Here is a 22,902-nt window from a genome sequence, read left to right as displayed (position 1 = left end):
TTTTGGTTTTGTATCTTCTGTTGCAAGGAAGCCTTGCCAAGGGATGGATCACCCAGGATAGGGGATGTCAGGGAACTTGGAAGGTCAGTGACTGCAGGAAAGGGGTGACCGATTTCCCGAGGGACTGTCTAGCAGAGAAGGGAAGGTCAGAGATATATTTGTTTGGTCATGAGCATTTCCAAATGGAATCATATGCACATTGGGAGTGAGCCCTGGAACAATGAGTCGGTAACTGTTCACTCAGGGGACTAGTGGCACAGGATTATAGTGTTGGACATTAGATGCAGCTTTGACTGTGGCAGTGGATTTTGGACTTCCTGGGAAGGATGTGAATCTTGGTACTACATTGAGAGTGGAGGTGTGATCCTCTAGATTCCCTTTTTATTGATATAGGCATCATATCCTTTATTTGTTGGTTTAGCAAATGTGCATATGTGTATATGTGGTTATTGTAAATATCGTAATGAGATATGATATAAAACTCCAGTATGTGGTATGGTAGTTATCTGGTCATGTTGTCATGATGTTTTTCTTTTGAGTAGATCATTCATTGTAAATATTACAATGAGCTAAGTTATAAAGCTCCATGGGTAGTATGTTTATTTTTCAGCGGTTTTGCTGAGGTTTTGGTGTGGTTTAACACCAAGGACGGTGTTCCCCAAGGGGGAGGGTTCTGTAACAAACCTGGTGAAAATTCTATGTAATAATGTAAATAAAGGAAAAATAAGACCACAGGTAAGGGACACGTATTCCAAGATGAACGTTGGGAAAATATATCCTAGTGGGCATTACTGGATGTGTGTGTTTTGGCTAAGGAAATTGGCAAAGACAAGGGAATTAAAAGGAAAAAAGGGAATTTTGGCACAATTATTTATGAAATAAAGGAAAATAGGAGAAAAGTAAGGTGAAAGGTCACATGTTGCATGTGAGGAGGAAATTGAAAGAAAATAATGGAAAATGAAGAAAATAAAGGCCTCATTCATAAAAAGGCTTCTGAGGATCAATTGACAAGATCTTGGCTCAAGCTTAGTCACTGTTAGGCTTTTTTTCAAGTTCAAGTTTGGATCTCTCTTATTATTCTCTCTCTCTCTCTCTCACTCTCTCTTGTTCACTTAGAGTTTTCTTGGAGCACTCTAACTTTGGATCAAGGAAGGAGAAGAAATCAAAGGAGAAGGAAGGCAAGCAAGGATCAAGGAAAGGAAAGTAGGATCAAGCAACTTCAACAAGAATACTTGTAGGTAACCTTTTGCATGTGTGATTTCCTAGCTAGTCTAGACATGCATGACCTTGAATGTTGGTGTATGGTTCTCTTGCTCTTGGTGGCATGGTTTTTCCGAGTTATGACAGTGGTTATCAGAATAGCCTTGCCTTTTTCTGAGTGCCATGGTATGTTGGGATGTTTATTTCAGTTTTTGAGCTTTGGTTTTTCGGATGGATTTTAGAATCTAGGGCGGAGGTGGTCTCAAGTTCGATTCCCAAAGGCTTAGGAATCCCTTGACTGGTTTTGGTGGGATACACGGTAAAACCTGAGGGAGACATCTTGGTTTAGGGCCTAGTGATCCGGGTTTGGATTATGGTAAAGCTTGAGAGAAAAGGAGACAAAAAATTACTCAAGGATAATGATGGATTCTGGATGGCATTCCAAGTTTTGTTCAGTTGTGATTGGAACACTGGTTTTTGTGTGATCACAGTTTGGTGAGGGTGGAGGTGGTTTAACCTCTGGATTCCCTTGGTTTTTCTTGGATTGGTTTTTCTATGAGACTCGACATTCATTCTTGGAATATGGTACAAGGGTGACTGGCTAAAAGAGAGATGTGGTTCAACCATGTCTATGGTTGGGTGGTACGTGGAAGTCTTGAACCTAGTTGGATTTGCCTATGATTAATAAAATCTAAGTTCTCTTAATTTTGTACTTGTTTATATGTGGATTTAATGGATTCCATATATTTGATATTTATATGGTTTAATGCTGGTTATAAGCATGGTTATGTGGATGGTTCATGTCATGGTTATTTCATGTATTTAATTGTAACTGTTAAATGGATGGATACAAGACCTAATTGATGATGCAGTAGTTCAATGGATAAGGAAGTGATCCTTCTAGTTATGTTTCATAGGTTTTTTTAGTCATCTATGCTCTGTCTTGTATCCTAGACCTATAGGTTGCATTGATGCCAAGTGTTTGACAGAATGTCAGTCCCGATTGGGCATGCTCAGGCCTAGTAATGAGGTTGATTTTTGATTTTATCAACATTGTTATCACATCTTTAATGGATTATGAAGGTTGTAGCAAGTTTTGGGTAGAGGTCGGGATTCTGGGCTAGAAAATCGGCTTAAATCCTAGAGTTGGTGGCACAAACCTAGTAATTTTGGTCCACAGTTACTGGTAGGCAGGCTTGCAAGAGAGAATTTAGGTTGCTGGTCCCTCCCTTGCCCATAGCATGAGAGAAACTATGGCCTAAGAGATCCAGAACAATAGTGGGACCTTAGGATTGGCTATCTGAATGGTTGACTTGTCTTCTGAGGGTTCTGTTGATGATCTTGGATGACTGCGTTTGATATTTCGTTGATTCCATTTCCTTAAGGTCACATAGGAGGTCAAATATGATCATATTAGTATGTCGTCTCATTTTTACCCCAATTATCATGGTTACTTTGGGTAGACCTGGGAGGGGGTGTTACAGTTGATTTACTGTAGCCAATTATTTCCTTAACCATGCATTCTCATTCAAAAGATACTCTGAGTTATCCTGTGTTGTAGTGGATAAAGAAACATTATTTGCCATAATTTCTTAGGGATTCCTCCTAGCATTTGTAGTTATCACCTTCTCCATGGATACAAAGACCAAATTCTAGGGATCATTCGAGAATAATATTCATATTTATTTCATGATCCTTTGCTTTAGTTCATCAAATGTAACATTACATACGTCCATGACCCTATCTTCCGGTGGAGGTGTAATTCTCATATCATCAAATGGGAGATGAACACATGTAAGAGGAGGTTATGTTGGAGAACCTGGTTCATCATCCATGGGATGGATGGAATCATCTTCCTCCAATTCTAATTCTATTTCTTGAGTCTTCCATTCTTCTTCTATCCTCTATGCTACTTCCTCCTCCTGCGAGTTCCTTAGCCTTTCTTCTTCTATTCTCCTTCTGTATTCTTATTCTTCTTGTTTCTTTCTAAGTAGTTCATCATGCTTCCTCTTCTCCTCTTCCTCTTGCTGCATCTTTCCATCAAATTTTATCTTATCCTATTTAGTATCAATACCTCCTTTATTCAATGGATCAGCTTTCCACTTTCTTCTACTTTATACTGTTGGATCATGCTTGACCCTTTTCCTAGGGGTTGCAGTTCTTTGTTGAGTAGTTGTTGCTTGTGGTGCTTCTTGTATCTGTACATATTGAGCTTGTGGAACTTGGGAGCGAAAAAATTCAATTCCTCGGTGTGCCTTCCTTAATGCATTTTACAAATTCTTCACCTTTTCTTCCTCTACAGTGGTCATTGACACATATCCCCAAGCATACCCTATCCTATCACAATGTTTCTTGCACACTTTCCTGGGGTCATACATGTGAAAGATCTTGTCTCCAAAGTGCAGGAAATTCAGTTCTTGTATCTCAACATCTGCTGCCTTGAGGCACTTCAACTCATACATTCCAATTATCAAAGGGAAAGTGGGCCAAGGGTACTTCTTCCTCCTATGGATCACTCATGACAATCTGTTATTTAGCTGATAAGAAACTTCTTGCAGGACTATCTTGTTAGTCACATACCCTGGCATAAGATAAGGTGAAGTTTGGCACATAAAGCATATGATATATGTGTCATTTGGTGTGGAAAAAAAATCTGCGATATCATGCATTTACTCCACCTAGTAGGTCATGCAAGGAGATCATAAATCATTTAAAATATGATTGCAAATAAATGCTCCACCAATCTGTCATATGCTCCTATGAAACTTAACTCTGATAACACCCTACAATGGAAGTAGACTAAAAACTTGTCCTATGGGGTCCAGTTTTAATACATCCGTGGGAATGAATACCAGGTAAATATCTAATCTAATAGATAAGCTAACATATAAAACTATGGTGCTTGATTTTCTCTTGGAGCTTCTTTGGTCTTCCCAACATGTCAATGTAATTAAAAAGAAAGTATATCCACCCAATTGAAGATTTTGACTCAAGTAACAACCAAGTTGAGCATGAATATCCAATTTTGTTCAAATACTTTTGCATTCTTTCACCCATGTAGCTTACAATGCATAGAAATAAGGTACTGATACGTCTCCCTTAAAATCCTAGTTAGGTAAACGACACTCAGGTGGCGTTGGAATTTGGTAGGCTCTTAACACCAGGACTTGATAATTTCACTTGTGTTGAGATTGACCCATCTAGTATAGAATATGCTGTTTGCATATACTGTGGGTTTCAACATCTTGTAATGCGTATGCATGTCGTCTCCATAATAGGTGGAAAGATCACCACCACTTTCATTGCGAAGCACTAGGTCTGAATCATCCATATGTGATAGCATCCATTCAATCAAGTCTGCACAAGGTATGAATAGAAACCTGCATGAAATCATGTGTATCCCGGAACGCTTGATGTTGATGTAGACTTCCTTGTCTTCCAAATCCTTAGGGAACTACCTTTGCATGAATGTGTCTTTGATATTCTTCCATGTGACCTGGGAATATTTGTCTATAGAACATTGTGTGTTTGTAAGGATAGGAATCAAAGGATTTTCAATTTCCACTACTTATTCAGTGCTTGTTTCTAAAGGCTATTTTGAGGCCATTCAACGAGTAGTGGGTGGCATCGTTCCAATTGATGATGAGAGAGTAATAAGACTGGTAGATGGAACAACACCGCATGGAAGCACACTTATGGAGGTTAGCTTTAAGAAATCCTCTATCTATTACAAGCAATAAATTAGTAGATCATATTCAAAGAGAAATCAAGTGAAACTAAGAGAATAGGCCTAGCAAATATGGGATAGGATCAATGTACAGTTAAGAAAACTGTATCAAGGAAAATGAGGGTGCATGCCAGAGCAACAATGAAAAATTAAGGCTATCATGAGGCTTCAAGGTGCTCTATATGCTCAAAGGAAGAGAGAATGAGGCCTTAAGGGTGCAGGGCACAAGTCTAAAGCCCGAAGGAGGATTAATGTTGGTTGTGAATGTGTTATGCACTCAAGGATGAAAAAGATGGTGCAGGGGCACACACTGAAGGTACAAGGGGTCAAGCTTTGAGCCTTCCCAATGTACTATGTGCTCAAGATGAACTAGGAGGGCACATGGTGCACAAAAAAAGGATGAAGGAACATTATGTACCTTCAGTATGTGCTGTGCGCTCAAGGAGGGCATAATTTTTGAGGAAAGTGAAGGCTTGTCTCTCAAGAGTGGGATTTTAAGGTAAACTTGGTTTTTCTAGGTGCAATTTTTTGAGACGGTAAGGAATTTGTCTCCAGGAGTGTGCTCTTTCTTGAATTGGCTTGAAATTGGCTATGAAAGACCAACAATAAAGATGAAAACACAATAATACTAAGAAGAAATGCATGAAAGTAGTTAAAGGCTTGGTCACAATCATGACCAGGAGGTGAAAGGTCACCGAATGCAAAGAGTCACAAGAAAACTACTTATGACAACTAACTAACACTTGTACTATAAAGAATGGACTAAAAAGCTAGTAAAGAAATAGAAAAGAGTTGAAATGATAGCAAAGAAAGCAAGATCTACAACAAAAACATCAAAGGAAAGAAAAAGAATCAACATGTAAGAACATACATGGAATGAATATAGATGAAGAGTTCCTTGATTAAAAGAGGTGCGCTCAGGCCTGATGAGATTGATTATGTGAAGGAATGATTAAATGGGTTGATTATAAATAGATTACATACAAAATAAATCAATACATGCTCGCAATTTGTCGTCAGATAAGTGAGTTAGTTAAATGAAGTGAAGTGGGCTCCTATTTTCTAGGAGTGCGCTCACATGCAACAAGGAAAGCACATGCATGAGGATGAATAAGGTGCAACTCTTGAGCCGAAGGAGTGTACTTGACTAAAGGGTGCACTCAATGAGCCTGAAGGAGTTAGCCCCACTAGGGCGTAGTTACTCAACTTGGAGTGCGCTCAACTAGAGCACAGTGCATGTCATCTTGGAGTGTGATTTTGCTCAAGGAGGTTGCAATTTCATTCACTAGTGCCTCTTACAATTTTTGTGTGAAATGAGTGTGATTTTCTTAGAAAATATGTGCTTTTTCCCACTTTGTGTGTGTGTCATGTATAATGAACAAAGATGATTACTAAGTCAAGGAATCTAGGACTTTTCCTATCTCTAGATAAGATGATGTAAACACTCCTAAATATAAGGTGACGACACTTAGATACTTTGACTTAGGAGGAGGTGATCCTTAGGGATAACACAAGGATAGTTAAGAAAACATCATGACAACACTAGGTATCTTGGAATGACAATTTACGTAGGATCCAAAATTAGATTAGGCATAAATTTTTGAGGGTTATTATCATGGCGACAACACTTGGCAACACACTGGGATAACCTCAACTTCTTTATTCAGGTTTCATTTTATGCATGAAGTCTCAATTTTCCGTGAAGTATTGATTCAATCAATGAGTCACCTCAACTCCCCATTTCACCCATTTAAAAATATAGTATCCTTTGTTTCATTACTTGACATAAAAAAAATAAAGCTATCCATATCATAATAATTTTGATGAGAAAAGGGGTAATATGATGTGAAAATTTAAAACTAATTAGACTATGAGTTTTCATCTTTGGTGTTGCTTTGCTACGAGCAAGCTTGGACAATACCTTGGTGGAGTCACTTCATAAACACATTGCTTCGCTTTCAGTGAGCCTAGATAGTACCCTGACGAAGTCACTTGCTTCACCTTTCGGCACAAGAATCCTTTTTCTTCTTTCACCCTTTATTTTTAGTAATAGAAATGTGCTTAGGAACTTACTATTTTTTAAAAGGGGCGAAAGAGGGATCTCGACTTATTGATAGCATAAGAGGTTGATCCTTCAAAGACATGTTTATAAACCTTTGATAGTTAGTCTGCTAAATGTTTTCCACTTATCTTTCTCTGCTCGAATAGATAAACAAGAAGAACACCATTAATAAACAAAACAAAGTATAGTAACGAGAATCCTAAATAGATATGGACATCATGGTTTCTTTTATGGTTTCCTCACTGAAATGATCATATTTTCCATCGAAAAATCATTGAATTTAAATATATATATATATATAAACCAAATCAAAGAAGAATGTAACAAAGTATCCAAGGGTTGCATGTTAGGAAAACTTTCCTTTCACAAAATATTAGCCACATTGTCTTGAAGCTCAAAACCAACTCTCATGCAAGGGTAATTAGATTGAAAAGGACAAATCATGGAAAAATGAAAATACAAAGGAAAGAATGTTGTGCATATAACCAAATGAAACCTACCCTAACGTAAACTAATAATTACAAGGTCAGGTTAAGTGAAATGAAACTTCCAATGCATCCATAGAAGTTGCTCTTGAATTTTGAGTCGAAAGATGTGCTCGTGTAAAATCAATGTGAGATAAATTGCAATGAAAATGGTAAACAACCAAAACATCTGCACTGACACAAAAAAGCATATGGTGCAAGCACAACGGTGTGACACACTTGAATGCTATATCAAACGAAGAACTCCACAACAATAACATTTCCCAGGTTCACATCCGTACAAGACTCAATTTAATACATGAAGAAATAGGCCATGAGACATGGGTCCTAATCGATAGGATTTTTCAAGCCAATCTAAAATAGGATTATGGAAACAACCTTTTGGAAAATTTTGGCAAGAAATATTGACCAAAGACATATCCACATTATAAGAAAAATCAATATCTAATACAAATTGACCATTATCCATGCTGGTGCGTGGGTTGAATTTTTAAATGGATGATGAAGAAGAGATATGAAGTTGGAGTATTTGACAACCATTAGGATCGCTCTTTGTTTCCGCATCACAAATTAGGGGTTTGCATGAAGGGGGATGAAATAATTGTAATCTAAATTTATGCTTACTATTTCTATCTCGAGGGTTTAAAAAATGAACATGTAAAAATGAGAATCCATCAAGAAAGAATCCAAATCCCATGAGATAATATTGTTGATAATATTTTGCAAGAAAATTTTAAATTGACCAAATTCATAAGTATCATCGGGGTGGTGGGAACTTGACATAACCATCAACATGGGTTGAAGTGTCTTGTTTTCCCAACTTGACTTTTAATTATGAAAGGATTGAGAGTTAAACTGAGAAAGTAAGGGCAACCACTTGTCTGAAAAAAATTCATTCTTCAAATCACAAGATCCATGGAGAAATTGAGGCCCATTAGGTATATTTTCAAGATTGTAACAAAAATCCTCAACAATAAGCATGTAATATTCTTGAATAAGAGAAGGTATTCCTGAGAGGAAATCTTCAATGATCACATCAGACCCTATTTGAAACTTCTGCAACTCTGAATGTTCTTGCAGGAAAAAAGGTTCATCCATAAGATTTGAACAATCACCATCATTCAATTTAGAAGAAACGAGATGATTGGGATAATGGTTGTCCAAGGATTCAACTTTATTAATGGGTTCAATATCGACAAGGGGATTATCAAGATTAAAAGATGATTGATTAATATGATTAGTAAAATCATCATCTGGGGAAAATGTTAAAGAAAAGTTAAATCCTGATAAAAAAGATTCATCCATAAGATTAGAACAATCACCATCATTCAATTTAGAAGAAATGAGATGATTGGGATAATGGTTGTCCAAGGATTCAAATTTATTAATGGGTTCAATATCGACAAGGGGATTATCAAGATTAAAAGATGATTGATTAATAGGATTAGGAAAATCATCATCTGGGGAAAGATGTTAAAGAAAATTTAATTCCTCATCAAAAAAATAAACTTCCTTCTTACTAATCAAAATATGCTCAACACACAAAACATCAAAAGGAGGGGGACACTGAATAAAAGGAATATCGGATTCTTCTTCATGACATTGAAATTAGTCTTCAATGATAGTGCATGATGAATCCGATTCAAGATATTTTCTTGAAATCTTGACTAAGAAACGAAACTTTTCATCCAAAAATTGGCAATCCACATCCTCATCTATAAATTCATAACAAAGGTGAAGAAAACTCTCAAAAAATTGCTCAAGAGATTCATTTGATTCCATTCTAAGCTAATTGATTTCATTGAGAAAATCTTGATATTCATACTTGTCTAAAACAAAGTGAAGCTCATTAACCAATTTCTTAAAATAGGAGATAGAAGCAGTGGGTAAATAATAACACCATTACTTAGCATGACAATCTAATGTAAGGGTGAAAAAACTTGCAAGAATATATTAATAATAAACACCACTTAATTTTTTTGAACAAACTTAATCACATAATCAAGGATGGTTATTGTACCCTTGCCATCAAATTTTTTATGTGACAAGTCATGTAAAAATTCCACGGGGATTGAAAGGTCTAAGGCTTCGGAAAAACACCCTGGGATTATGATATGGGATTAAGCCATTTAATATAAGAGGTTCAAATAGACTTCACAGTCTAATATTTTCATATGGCCCTCCTTCTAGCACCAAAATGTTGACGGTGCTTGATTCCACCAACATACAGAGGATCTCCCTAATATGAGGTCCCAATTAGACATCACACAGTTTGGTGTAAGAGTCCCATCCAATTACAGGGTTTGACCACCACTGGGAATGGTTTAGAGGTTTGACTTGGTTACGACACATACAAAAGAGATTATAACAATTCTTTGGGGCAACAAGTACATAAGATTTGTGTGACATCGAATGTAGAATGCACAAGAAACTTCCACGACTATAAAGATGTACGAGTCTCCAATTAGGGACGTAATAGTAGTATCATCAGAGAGACCTATGAGAGAGAGAGAAATACTTTTTGATTAACATGAAGAAGTGTTGGCTCAAGGAGCTTTTGATTATTAATGAAAGATTCTAAGTACATTGTTACATAGGTGAAACATTAGATCCAGTAGTGGAACATGAAGTCACAACTTGCTTCTCAAAAGAATGATTTACCTCCTATGAAATACAAGAGAATCCAAGGCAAAACTATAAGAATCCAAGCCATTTACTTGAATTATGAGGACCTATTTATAATAAATGACAATGACCTTTGAGTTTCCTCATGAATTTTAAACTTATATGAACTATGGGCTTCCGTATAATCTTTCACATTCTATATGTGACCCTTTACATTCCACATGTATCTTTTCACATCCCACATGTGTCTCTTGGACTCCATTACATTAAACTTATTACAAAATACAAAATACTATATAAGACAAAAATTTTAATAGGACAAAAATGCTTTCAAATAGATAAGTTAGTTGCTTCTTCATGGAGCTCATCGGTGATGTATGAATGCCAAGCTTTGAACTCCATTGCAATGACTTTGATTCAGATCAGAAAATTTGGTGCAAACCACATCTTTACCTCCAATGCTTCTGTCAATATGGATTTGGAGTTGGATTGTGCACTATTCCACAACCATGATAGTTTCATGTGAGCTTTGGCTAGTGCAACGAAATACTATAGAATAATTTTCTTAGTAGTCTGAAAGTCTTCCTGTTCTGATACTTGTTTAGTTTTCTCAATGTACTTCTTCACTTCTCATAAGATGACATCCCTACCTCTTGTCTCTCCAATTGATCCCACTGAAGCAATCCCACGTTTTTGCACTAGAGACTCCAAACCATTGTGTATTCGACTATAAGAAACTATAATGTTAGCCAACTGTTCACTAAGACGAATGTAATTATGACTGTGGAGTCTCAATTGTACTATATCCACCTCAACAAAAATCCTTTCCTTTTTTACCAATTGTTGCGGAACCTCCAGATATTTGGCAACCCATTCTTGTATTTGATTGACTCATCTATTTTCCACATTTAAGAGATTTAAGACTTCTTGTGATTTCTGTTGTATACTGACTAGGGGTGCCACTACCTCATGTAGGAGTATCATTTCATCATATAACTGTGCCATTATGCCCATTTTCCCCAATTATTCCTGTACAATTGACTTCCATTTTTCTCTGTTGAGACTGTTGGAAGATAATCGATGATTTTCTGTAGTGAGATGCTCCACTTGCTGCTTTACTGCAACCAATTATTTCCTTAACCATGCATTATCATTCAAAAGATACTCTGAGTTATCCCATGCTATGGTGGAAAAAACAACATTAGCTACCATAATTTTTTGGGGATTCCTCTTAGTGTTTGCAGTTATCACCTTCTTCATGGATACAAAGACCAGATTCTGGGGATCATTCGGGAATAATATTCGTCTTTCTTACACGATCCTTTCTTTAGCTGATCAAATGTAACATTACAGACGTCCATGACCATATCTTCTGGTGGAAGTTCAATTCCCATCTCATTTATGGGAGATGGCAACCTATAAGACGCGTTTTTGTTGGAGAACTTGGTTCATCATCCATGGGTTGGATGGCATCATCTTCCTCCAATTCTACTTCTATTTCCTGAGTCATATGTTCCTCTTCTAGCCTCTATGTTGATTCCTCCTACTGTGAGTGCATTAGTTGTTCTTCTTCTGTTCTCCTTCTGTCTTCTGTCTTCTTCTTCTTGTTTCTTTATAAGTAGTTAATCTTGCTTCCTCTTCTCCTCTTACTCTTGCTGAATATTTTCCTCCAATTTTCTCTTCTCCTGTCCAGCCTCAATAGCTCCTTTATTCAATGGATCAACTTTCCACTTTTTTCTGGATCATGCTTGACCCTTTTCCTGGGGGCTACAGTGCTTGCTTGAGCAGTTGTTTCTTGTAGTTCTTCTTGTATCTATACATTTTGAGCTTGTGGAACTTGGGAGGGACCATCTTCAATTCCTGGGTGTGTCTTCCTTAATGCGTTATGCCAATTATTCACCTTTTCATCCTCTGCAGTAGTCATTGACACATATCCCCAAGCGTACCCTATCCTATCACAATGTTTCTTGCACACTTTTTTGGGGTCATACCTGTGAAAGCTCTTGTCTCTAAAGTGCAGGTGGTTCAGTTCTTATATCTCAATATCCGCTGCCTTAAGGATCTTCCACTCACACATTCCTATTGTTAAAGGGAAAGTGCCAAGGGGCCTTCTTCCTCCTATGGAGCACTCTGAAAAATCCGTTATTCAACTGATAAGCAACTTCTTGTAGGACTACCTTGTTAGTCACATACGTGGCATAACATGGGGTGAAGTTTGACACCCAAAGCATCTGAGATATGTGTTGTATGGTTTAGCAAACCAATTTGCGATATCACGCAATGCCTCCTTCACATGTTTGGTAATGAAGGAGGGTCGATCTGATAAATCATCTAACATATGCATGCAAATAAATGCGCCACCAATTTTTCATACGCTCCTCCAAAATTTAACTCTGACAACACTCTGCAATGGAAGTACAATGGAAACTTGTCCCATGGGGTCTAGTTCCAATACATCCTCGAGAATGCATACCAGGAACATATCCCATCTAATAGATAAGCTAACATATAAAAATCTAGTGCTTGGCTTTCTCTTAGAGCTGCTTTGGCTTTCCCAACATGTCATTGCATTTCAAAGAAAAGTATATCTGCCTAGTTAAAGATTTTTCCTCGAGTAACAACCAAGTTGAGCATGAATACCCAATTCTCTTCAAATACTTCTACATTATTTCACCCATGCATCCTACGACATATAGCAATAAGGTATTGATACACCTCTCACAAAATCCTATTCAAGTAAACTGCACTCTGGCGGGTTTGAAATTTGGTAGGCTCTTAACACCACGACTTGACAATTTCACTTGTGTTGAGATTGGCCCATCTAGTATATAATTTGTTGTTGGCATATACTATGGGTTTCAACATATTGTAATAAGTAAGCATGCCATCTCCATAATAGGTGGCAAGCTCACCACCACGTTTACTATAAAGAACTAGGTTTGAATCATTGATATGTGATAGGATCCATTCAATTGCCTCTGCACAAGGCATGAATGGAAACATGCATGCAATATTGTGTTTCTTGGACTTATTGATGTTGATGTTGACTTCATTGTCTTCCAAATACTTAGGGAACAGATTTTGTGTGAATTTTTCTTTGATATCCTTCCATGTGATCGAGGAATATTTATCTATAAAATATTGTTTTCTTGTAAGGATAGGAATGGTAGGCTTTGAAATTTCCACTACTTCTTCAGTTCTTGTTTCTGAAGCTTGTTTTGAGGCCACTCAATGGGTAGTGGGAGGCATCATTCCAATTGATGATGAGAGAGTAATAAGACTAGTAGTTGAAAAACCTACACATGGAATCACACTCATGGAGACAAATATTATATTTAAGAAATCCTGAATCTATTACAAAAAATAACTTAGCAGATCGTGTTCAAAGAGAAATCAAGTGTATCTAAGAGCATAGTCCTATCAAATACGAGACAAGATCAACGTACAAGAAAGAAAAATGCATCAAGGCAAATGACAATGCATGTTGGAGCACTCTCATGAGGATTCAAGGTGCACTATGCACTCTAAGGAAGAGAGAGTGAGGAATCAAGGGCATATGATGCAAGTCTAAAGCTCGTAGGAGGACCACTATTGGTTGTGAGTGCACTATGCACTCAATAATGACATAAAGGGTGTATGATCATACACCGAAGGAACAAGGGGTCAAGCTTGGAGCCTTCCTAGTGCATTGTACACTCAAGACGAACTAGGAGGGCATAGGGCGCACAACTGAAGGTTAAAGGAATATAATGGAGCTTCAAGATGCACCATACACTCAAGAAGAGCACAATTTCAGAGGATAGTGAGGGATTATCTCTCAAGAGAGCGCTTTTACGGAAAACTTGGCTTTTTTGGGTGCAGTTTTCTAAGACAATAAGGCCTTCATCTCTAGGAGTGTTCTCTTGCTTGAATTGGCTTGAAATAAGCTAGGAAAAATCAACAATCAAGATAAAAACATAGTAATGTTGAGAATAAATGAATGCAAGTACTTAAAGGCTTGGTTGCAATCATGACCAAGAGGTGAAAGGTCACATAATGCGAAGAGTCACAAGAAAAATACTTGTGATAGAAGATTAACACTTGTACTAGAAATAGTGGACTAAAATTCTAGAAAATACATTTAAAAGAGTTGAAATGTGAGAAAAGAAAGCAAGATCGATAGAAAAAACATCAAAGGCAAGCAAAAGAATTGACATGCAAGAACTTACTTGGAATGAAGATCGATGAAGAGCTCCTTGATTCAAAGAGGTGTGCTCAAGCCTAATGAGAATGATTATGTGAAGAAATTATTAACTGGGTTGATTATAAAGAGATTACATGCAAAAAAATCCATGCATGCTTTTCATTTGTCGATGGATAAGTGATTTAGTTAAATGAAGTGAAGTGGGCTCCTATTTTCTAGGAGTGCACCCATATGCAACAAGGAAAGCAAATGCATGAGGATAAAGAGGGCACAACTCTTGATCCAAAGGAGTATGCTTAACTAAAGGGCACACTCACTGAGTCTCAAGGAGTGCACTCCACTGGGGAAAATTTACTCAGCTTGAAGGAGTGCACTCAACTAGAACAAAATGCATGTCATCTTGGAGTATGTGTTTTCCCAAGGAGGGCGCAGTTTCATCCACCAGTGCCTCTTATAACTATTGTGAAAAAATAGTGTGCTTTTCTTAGAAAATATATACTTTTTCCTACTTTTGTGTGTGTGATGTAGGACGAACAAAGCTGGCTACTAAGTTGAAAAAGCTATGCATTTTCCTATCTCTGGATAAGATGACGTGAACACTCCTAAAGATAAGGTGATGCCACTTAGAAACTTTGACTTAGGAGGAGGTGAACCTTAGGGATAACACAAGGATAGTTAAGCAAACATCATGACGACACTAGGTATATTGGAATGATAGTTTACGTAGGCTCCAAAATTATATTAGGAATAAATTTTGGAGGGTTTTTGTTGTAGCGACAACAAAACCCTTGCTATGGTTTTACCACATATCCTATATTATCCTTTCAAAATAGATCTTCAAACCCTATATGTCAAGAGATAGGGTTTCCTTTGAGGTAACAACCAATTAGGGTTATGGTTTTTACCCCAAAGGTTAATTAAATCTAAACTAGGGTTTAGAAACCCTAAGTACCAAGATTTAATGTACATGAATTATAGACCCTAGAAACTTCATGGTTAATAAGACCTACAAGGAGTTGCAAAACCATAAAACCCTAAGAACATTTTACACCATTTATAATAGCTATTATCATAATATTATAATATCATCTTTTTCACAAGGATATGACCCTTCTTTAATTGTTAAGGGCCACTCATTTTTCAACAAAGGTGCTTTTTTGCCCTTCAAGCTACAAGGTCCTTGTTTCTTCATGTGGTTCACAATATCATATTTCAAGTCCCTTCCTAATGTCACAACAAGGTGACTAAAACTTCTTGTACCAATGAGTATGTTCTTCCATGTTCCTCAGCCTTTTCAGTTGATCAGAAATGATCCACATACTTTACCCTAAGTATCATGTTACTGTCGTATATTACTAAATATTGTCAAGCCTCAATTGACTATTACATAAATACCACCACCACATCATGTTATTTCCATATATATTATTGTCCTGTGAAGGGCATATGTTTACATCATTATTGAAGTCACTATAGTTTGTTGCTCTACACCTAGAGAAGTTATAGGTCATTGCTAACAATAGTATGTTATCACTTAGAAAAAGAGAATGATGCCACATAACTATTATTCAAACCAAAGGGTGAGACTATATAACAATGCCTCATAAGCTTATTCAATATAGTTGTATCATAATAATATTCGATGCTACCACCACCCAATACAATCCCGAAGATTCAAACCTTGAGCCTTACGAATCAAAACCTATCATAGATAGGTAAGATTAGTTAATATATATGTTGATTACTACCAAGGCATTGCTTGTCAAGGTTTTTCACGGTTAATGTCCATACATCAAGGCAACATGATCATTGTTAAGTTTCCAAACACGATCCTACTAAAGGTGAGTGTAGAGTTACCATGTTCCACTATGATTTCATTATTTTATGATATCTCAGATCGACAGATCGATTCCAAGCGAGGATGCGACCTTTTAAACATACGATATTTTGAACCACACATGATAACAAAATGAAAGAGGAGAAAGCCATGCGATCCTCAATCATACGATCTATACCATGCAATCATCCATACATTGTAATATTGTGTGCCATCATTTGAGATATATGAACCATGAACTATAGAATTCATGTTATGAACCATTCATAGCATACAAGTTGATATTAAATCATGCGAACCATATAGATAATGCAACAAGCCTTCATTGCATAATATATCAATCATTTATATAAATATCTTGAGATCATCCATAGTGTATCGAGACCATCATGATCATGACTGGAATGAGACCACAAACATATATAATGTGAATCATTCATGCAAGCTTCTTCCACATGAGACAATGTCATTATATCTAAGCGAACACAATGCTTCTATAGAGTACGATGAGATCCTAGTCAAGGCCAAGTGATAGCAAGCCAGAACCACAGAGCTATCGATCTTATTAATGTGAGTACAATTATGAGAGGTATAGGAGGTAAGTGCCTTAGTGCAAACAACAGAGTATTTATTGATCTTACTTCAAGCATTTTTAATGTTATTAATGTGACATACCACAAATTATCTCACTACAATGCAAGTCCAAGGTTGTAAACAAATCATGAAAATATTTGTCTATCAAGCTCAAAACAAAGTTCATTAAAACTAGAAACCAAAAGAATCTTGCCTTAATCCAATAGATAGATCTGAGACAAGCCATAGGATACTTTATACTTTAATCAAATTCCAACAGAGTGATCTTCAAGCCTCATACTTTAATCCTTTTCTCTGATACCATGTTTGAAATCAAGAGGCTTTTTAGTTTAATTTAGATTTCATTATCCATAATAATTTCTTGTGAATTTAGTTAGTTTCTTATTAAAATTCTATTATGATTATTTAATCAAACAATTACCATAACATGAACACAAAGATCATAGAAATAAAAAAACACAAGATATAGGCTCCAAGCCAAAACAAAACCCCTCCAAGGGGAAAACCTAGAAATTTCTCTTCTTATAGAATCAAATCAAATGAGATATCCAAGACCTATAACCACAAAAAAAATTCCACCTATAGATGTTAAGTCAAGCCTTCTTTATTTCTAGAAGATTCATTAGCAAGAGACCAACAACAAGAGATGTACCAAGGAAAACCTTCCATAAACCCTTAGCTCAAGTAGAACTTCTTTCTTTCATCTCCGACCTTCCACTTCTTATGTGTCCTATTTGCGATATTTAAAGCCACAAATAATCAAGTGTATGTGTCCAAATGAGCTCCGTCTTCCCTCTATTTATACAGTTCAGAGGGGGTGTGAACAGACACTTCCATTGGGCCAAATATAACTTGTCATGTAGGTCGAATTGGCACCTAGAGGGGTTTCTGACCCAAAATTACATATTTAAAAATTATTTTTCTTTTTCTTTTACAATATGTACAAATAGGACTTTGACTCAAAACCACAAAAGCATGAATAACATGCTTGTCTAGAAAACAATAATAATTTTTCTTTTTCTTTTCTTTTGCTTTTTACATAAAATATATAATGGTACAAATTATGAAGACCGAAATTAGTTACATTCTGCAACACCCAACTCCCTCTTCACCAACAAAGTAATTTCATTAAAATAAGCTCTCATACCATGTATAAATGTCGTGAAATGCAACTTTTATAAATTTCACTTCAAATATGAGGTTTACCATATCTATTCCTCATGAAATTTCAACATTGGGTTTGAATATGAAATCTTAATTTATGGCAACAAATACTTCACCTCTTTCAACCTAATTCAATAGGAAATCCAATAAAATAAATACCAATCAAGTCTAATTTAGTTCCATAAAATATTAGTCCTTATGGAATAATTCCCAAGAAAATTACTACATGAACTAACTTACTACAATTAAAATTTACAACAATAATATGTTCCTTTAGCTTCGAAATGTTTATTAAATTACCTAAGAAATTTTCTCTATGTTATGTCAAATCAACATGCATAACCAACATTAGAAGAAAATCAATAATGAAGATAACATAAGTTTAAATTTAAATATGAAAGTACATAATGTGTGGAAAATATATAACATTTATAACTTGGAATCACTCCTAAACAAACCTAGTCATTCCACCAAAGATCCACAACAGGCTAGCATACACATTGGCCAATATTCCTTGGCACCTATCTTTACATCCCACAAATTTCAACATTGTCTCCTTCTATCTTCCCCACAACAAGCACACCAAGCAACACTAGAATTTTTGAATGCCATGAAACCCTAGCCTTTTCTCATGAGAACTACATGATCAAATGCTTATTTTTATCTTGTAGGATTTATCCCAAACCCTAGTCTTATTTTCCTCCTAAGGGATAATCCAAAACCCTAATCCAAGAATCCTAGAACTTAAGACAGAGAAAATACAATATAGAAGTACAAAGAGACTAGTTCACTCTTATCTCTTACATCTGTAACACAAGTAGATGATTAGATGAATGGACAACAATGAAGTGGTGGAAATAATCTCTCCTCAATGTTAGAAAATGTAAAGTGGTAACTTATTAATATTATTTTCTTTATCCTTGATACTTGTGAATATTTCATTATCTTCTTTATGTTTTATAGTTAAATCTTTTGATCAAACAAGATCAAGAAACAACAACAACAAAAGAGGACACAAATGTAGGTTCTTAGCTAGGGTAAAAGCCCTCTAAGGGGAAAACCTGGAAACTCTTCTTCCTATAACTTTCTTAAAATGAAATATAAATACCCAATCCCTATACCAAGTCCTTCTCCTAGTACTAGGTCATCCCTTCCTTAAGTCCTTCTTGAATCTGCTACACCTTATAGCTTTGACCTGCCATATTCAATATTGCTTCACCACCTACAACCTCGACCCCACAATTTTGGTCTTGCAACTTCTTAGGAAACCCTAATATAGGATCCTTCTGAGACCTTCCAAGAGAAAGACAAATATTCCTAAGGTCAACGAGGTCTAGATAGAGTTTCCTTCCTCCCAACTATAAGATGTTGCACTTCTTCCTATTGCAATTCGATCCTGCAACTTCAGCCTCCTACTGCAACCCAAAACCCTAGATTTTCGCACATGTGAGAGAGATAGAGCCCAAAAACCATGATAAATTGTCCTTATTCTTCTTTATTGATCTTCTCTCTCCTTCTTGTAGCTTCCCAACTTTAGATCAAACTTTTTCCTTAATAGATCAAAATTGTGAGTGTGTGTTTCCAAATGAGGTTGAACTGTGTATATCCTTTTTTTGATGGTGCTATATGCCACCAACATGCAAGGTGATCTCCCCGATGTGAATTCCCAAGTATACCTCACACCATTTGGTGTAGGAGTCCCATTCGACTGGATGGTATGACCACTATTGGAAAGGGTTCATACATGTAAGCTCATTGGGACAACGACACCTCTTTGGGATAACAAGTATTTAAGCTTTGAGAGACACTAGATGTAAGGTGCATAGGGAACTTCCATAGCTGGTAAAAGAAAATGAGCCTATGGTTAGGAAAGTAATAGTACTATCCTAAAGGGGGACCTTTGAACGAAGAGAAAGGCTTGTTAATTACCTGCAAATTAGTCCACATAATATACAACAATCATGAAAACATACCAACACCTATTCAATAATAACCATATCTAAGTAACAAAATAGTTCTAGTATGTAGTTAAACAAACATATACTGTACACATAATAAGAATAGTTCTACTACATCCACGATACATGTATGAAGAAGTGTAGAATCATAGAGCTTTTTATTATTGATTAAATATTGCAAGTACACTGTTATATAGATGAAAAACTAGATCTAGTAGTGGAACATTGAAGCCACAACTTGATTCTCCAAAGAATGATCTATCTCCTATGTACTACAAGAGAAGACAAAGAAAGACCTCAAGAATCCAAGCCATTAAGTTGAGTTATGAGGAGCTATTTATAACAAATGCCAATGACCTTTGAGCTTCATCATGACTCTTCAAATCCTATGCTTTTTCATATTCTATACATGATTCTTTACATTCCATATGTGGCTTTTCACATTACACATGTGTCTCTTTGACTTTAATGCATACAACATATTGCAAAAGACAAATTACATATGAGATGGTGGCTATATGAGGAAAAAATGATAATAGGACAAAGTATTATCAAATTTAAAAATTATTTGGTTCCTCATGGAACTCATTGGTGATGTATGTGTGTCATGCTATGAACTCCACAAATATGAATCTGACCTAAACTAACAAGTTTGCTGCATACCACATCTTCACCTCTAGTGCCTTTTTTAGTATGGCCTTGGAGCTTGATTGTACATTATTCCAGAGCCATGAGAGTTTCATGTTAGCTTTGAATGGTACAATGGAATACTGTAGAATAATGTCTTTGGTGATTTCCAAGCCTTCCTCTTTTGATGTTTGCTTGATCTTTTCAATGTACTGCCTAATTTCCTAGAAGATGATTTCCCCGACTCTGATTTCTTGAAGTGATCCTAATGAAGGCATCCCATGTTTCTGTGCTAGATAATTGAAACCATTGTGCATACCACCATAAGCAGAAATGGTATTAGTCTCCTATTCTCTAAGACGATTGTAATTATGATGATGGAGTCTCAGTTGCAATTGATCCATTTCAGTGACAATCCTGTCCCTTCTAACTAAGTGTGGCGAAACATTCAGATACTTGACAACCCATTCTTGTAGGTAGTCAACTAATCTGCTTGCTACTTTCAGGATCTTCAAGACTTCTTGTGCTTTCTTTTGAATACCAACTAGGGGAGACACCACTTGTTGTAGAAGGATCATCTCATCATATAACTATTCCATGGTGTCCTCCTTTGGCCCCAGTTCCTCCTGCATGGATGACTGCCACTCTACTGTATTGAAGTTGTATGAAGATAATCGTTGATTCTTCACAACAAGGCATTTTACATGTTGCTTCATTGCAACTGACTCTCTTCTTAATATATCATTCTCATTCAGTAGATATTCAGGGTTGTCTTGCACTGTTGTAGGTAAAGCAACATTTTATGCCATGATTTCTTGGGATTCCTTTTGGTATTGGAAGTTATCACCTTCTCTATAGATACTGAGACTGGGTTTTGAGGATCATTCAGGAAGTATCTTCATCTCTGTTGCATGATCCTCTTCTTAAGCTCATCAAACATGACACTGCACATATCCATGACTCTGTCTTCAGGTGGAGGTGTGATTCCCATTTCCCCAAATGGGATATGACCACTCGTGAGAGGAGGTTCTTCTGGAGAACTTGGTTCATTATCTATTCACTGGATGGTATCCTCTTCCTCCAACTCTTCTTCTATCTCTTGAGTCAAATATTCTTCCTCTAGTCTATGTGTTGCTTCTTCCTACTGGGACTATATTTCGTATTCCTCTTCTTTTATCCTTCTTTCCTCTTCTTCTTTTTTATTCCTAAGTAACTCATCCTACTTCCTCTTCTCCTCTTCTTCTTTTTTCTTCCCAAGAAACTCATCCTACTTCCTCTTCTCCTCTTCTTCTAATTTTCTCTTGTCCTTTTCATCTTGACTAACTCAAGTGTTCAAAGGAATAGCTTTCCATTTCCTATTGCTTTCTCACATCAAATCATACTTGATCCTTTTCCTAGGAAATACACTCTTTGTTTGAGAGGTTATTTGTTCTGCCTCCTATATGTGCATATCTTACGCTGGTGGATCTTGGGGTGAACCGCTATCCATTCCTGAATGTATATTTATAACTACATTGTACCAATCATTCATGTTCTCATCTTCTGCGATAGACATTAATGAATATACCAAGTTGAAACCAATCCTTTCACAATGATGCATGTAGACTCTCCTGGGATCATATCGATGAAATTCCTTAGTTGCAAAGTGCAAGCGATCCAAGTCTTGTATTTATGTAGTTGTCACATTGTGGCTCTTCAGTTCATACAATTCGATCCATAAAGGGAAGGTGGGAAAGGGGATTTATTCCTTCTATGAAGGAATCCTGAAAACCCTTTGTCCAACTGATATGCTACTTCTTGCAATACCATGTTATTGGTCCCATATCACAACATGAGATGGGGGGAGATATGAAATCCAAAGCATCTAATGTATGTGCCCTCAGGTGTTGCAAACTAATCCATGATATCTTGTAGTGACTCCTTTACCTGAACGGTCATGCAAGGAGGATAGATCTCATATATCATATGGAATATGATTGCAAAGAAGTGCTCTGCTAACTTGTTGTATGCGCCTTTGAAGCTTGATTTTGACAAAACTTTGTAGTAGAAGTAGAATGGAAACTTATTATAAGGAGTACAATTCTAGTACATTCCTTGGAACACATATCATGCATATATTCCATATAATAGAAATGCAGGCATATAAAATTGTAGTACCTGGTTTGCCCTCAAAGACGCCTTTTCCTGCCCCATATGACACTGCAACTCAAATGACAATATATCTACCCAATTCAATATCTTACCCCAGGTAACCACCATCTTGAGCATATATATCTAGTTTGCTTGAAACACCTCAACATTCTTTCACCCATGCAATTGACAACAAATATAAATGAGATACTGATATACATATCTGAGAATCTTGGTTGGATAAAATATGGATGGGAAGTGACATAACTTAGTAGTATTTCAACACGAAGGTTTGATGATGTCACTTGTT

This window comes from Pinus tabuliformis, chromosome 7 (assembly GCF_031772625.1).
Source record: "Pinus tabuliformis cultivar Carrire ecotype Pingquan chromosome 7, CPIR1, whole genome shotgun sequence".
Classification (NCBI taxonomy): domain Eukaryota; kingdom Viridiplantae; phylum Streptophyta; class Pinopsida; order Pinales; family Pinaceae; genus Pinus; species Pinus tabuliformis.
The sequence above is the reverse complement of the archived record's forward strand: the minus strand, read 5'-3'. Positions refer to the sequence as shown.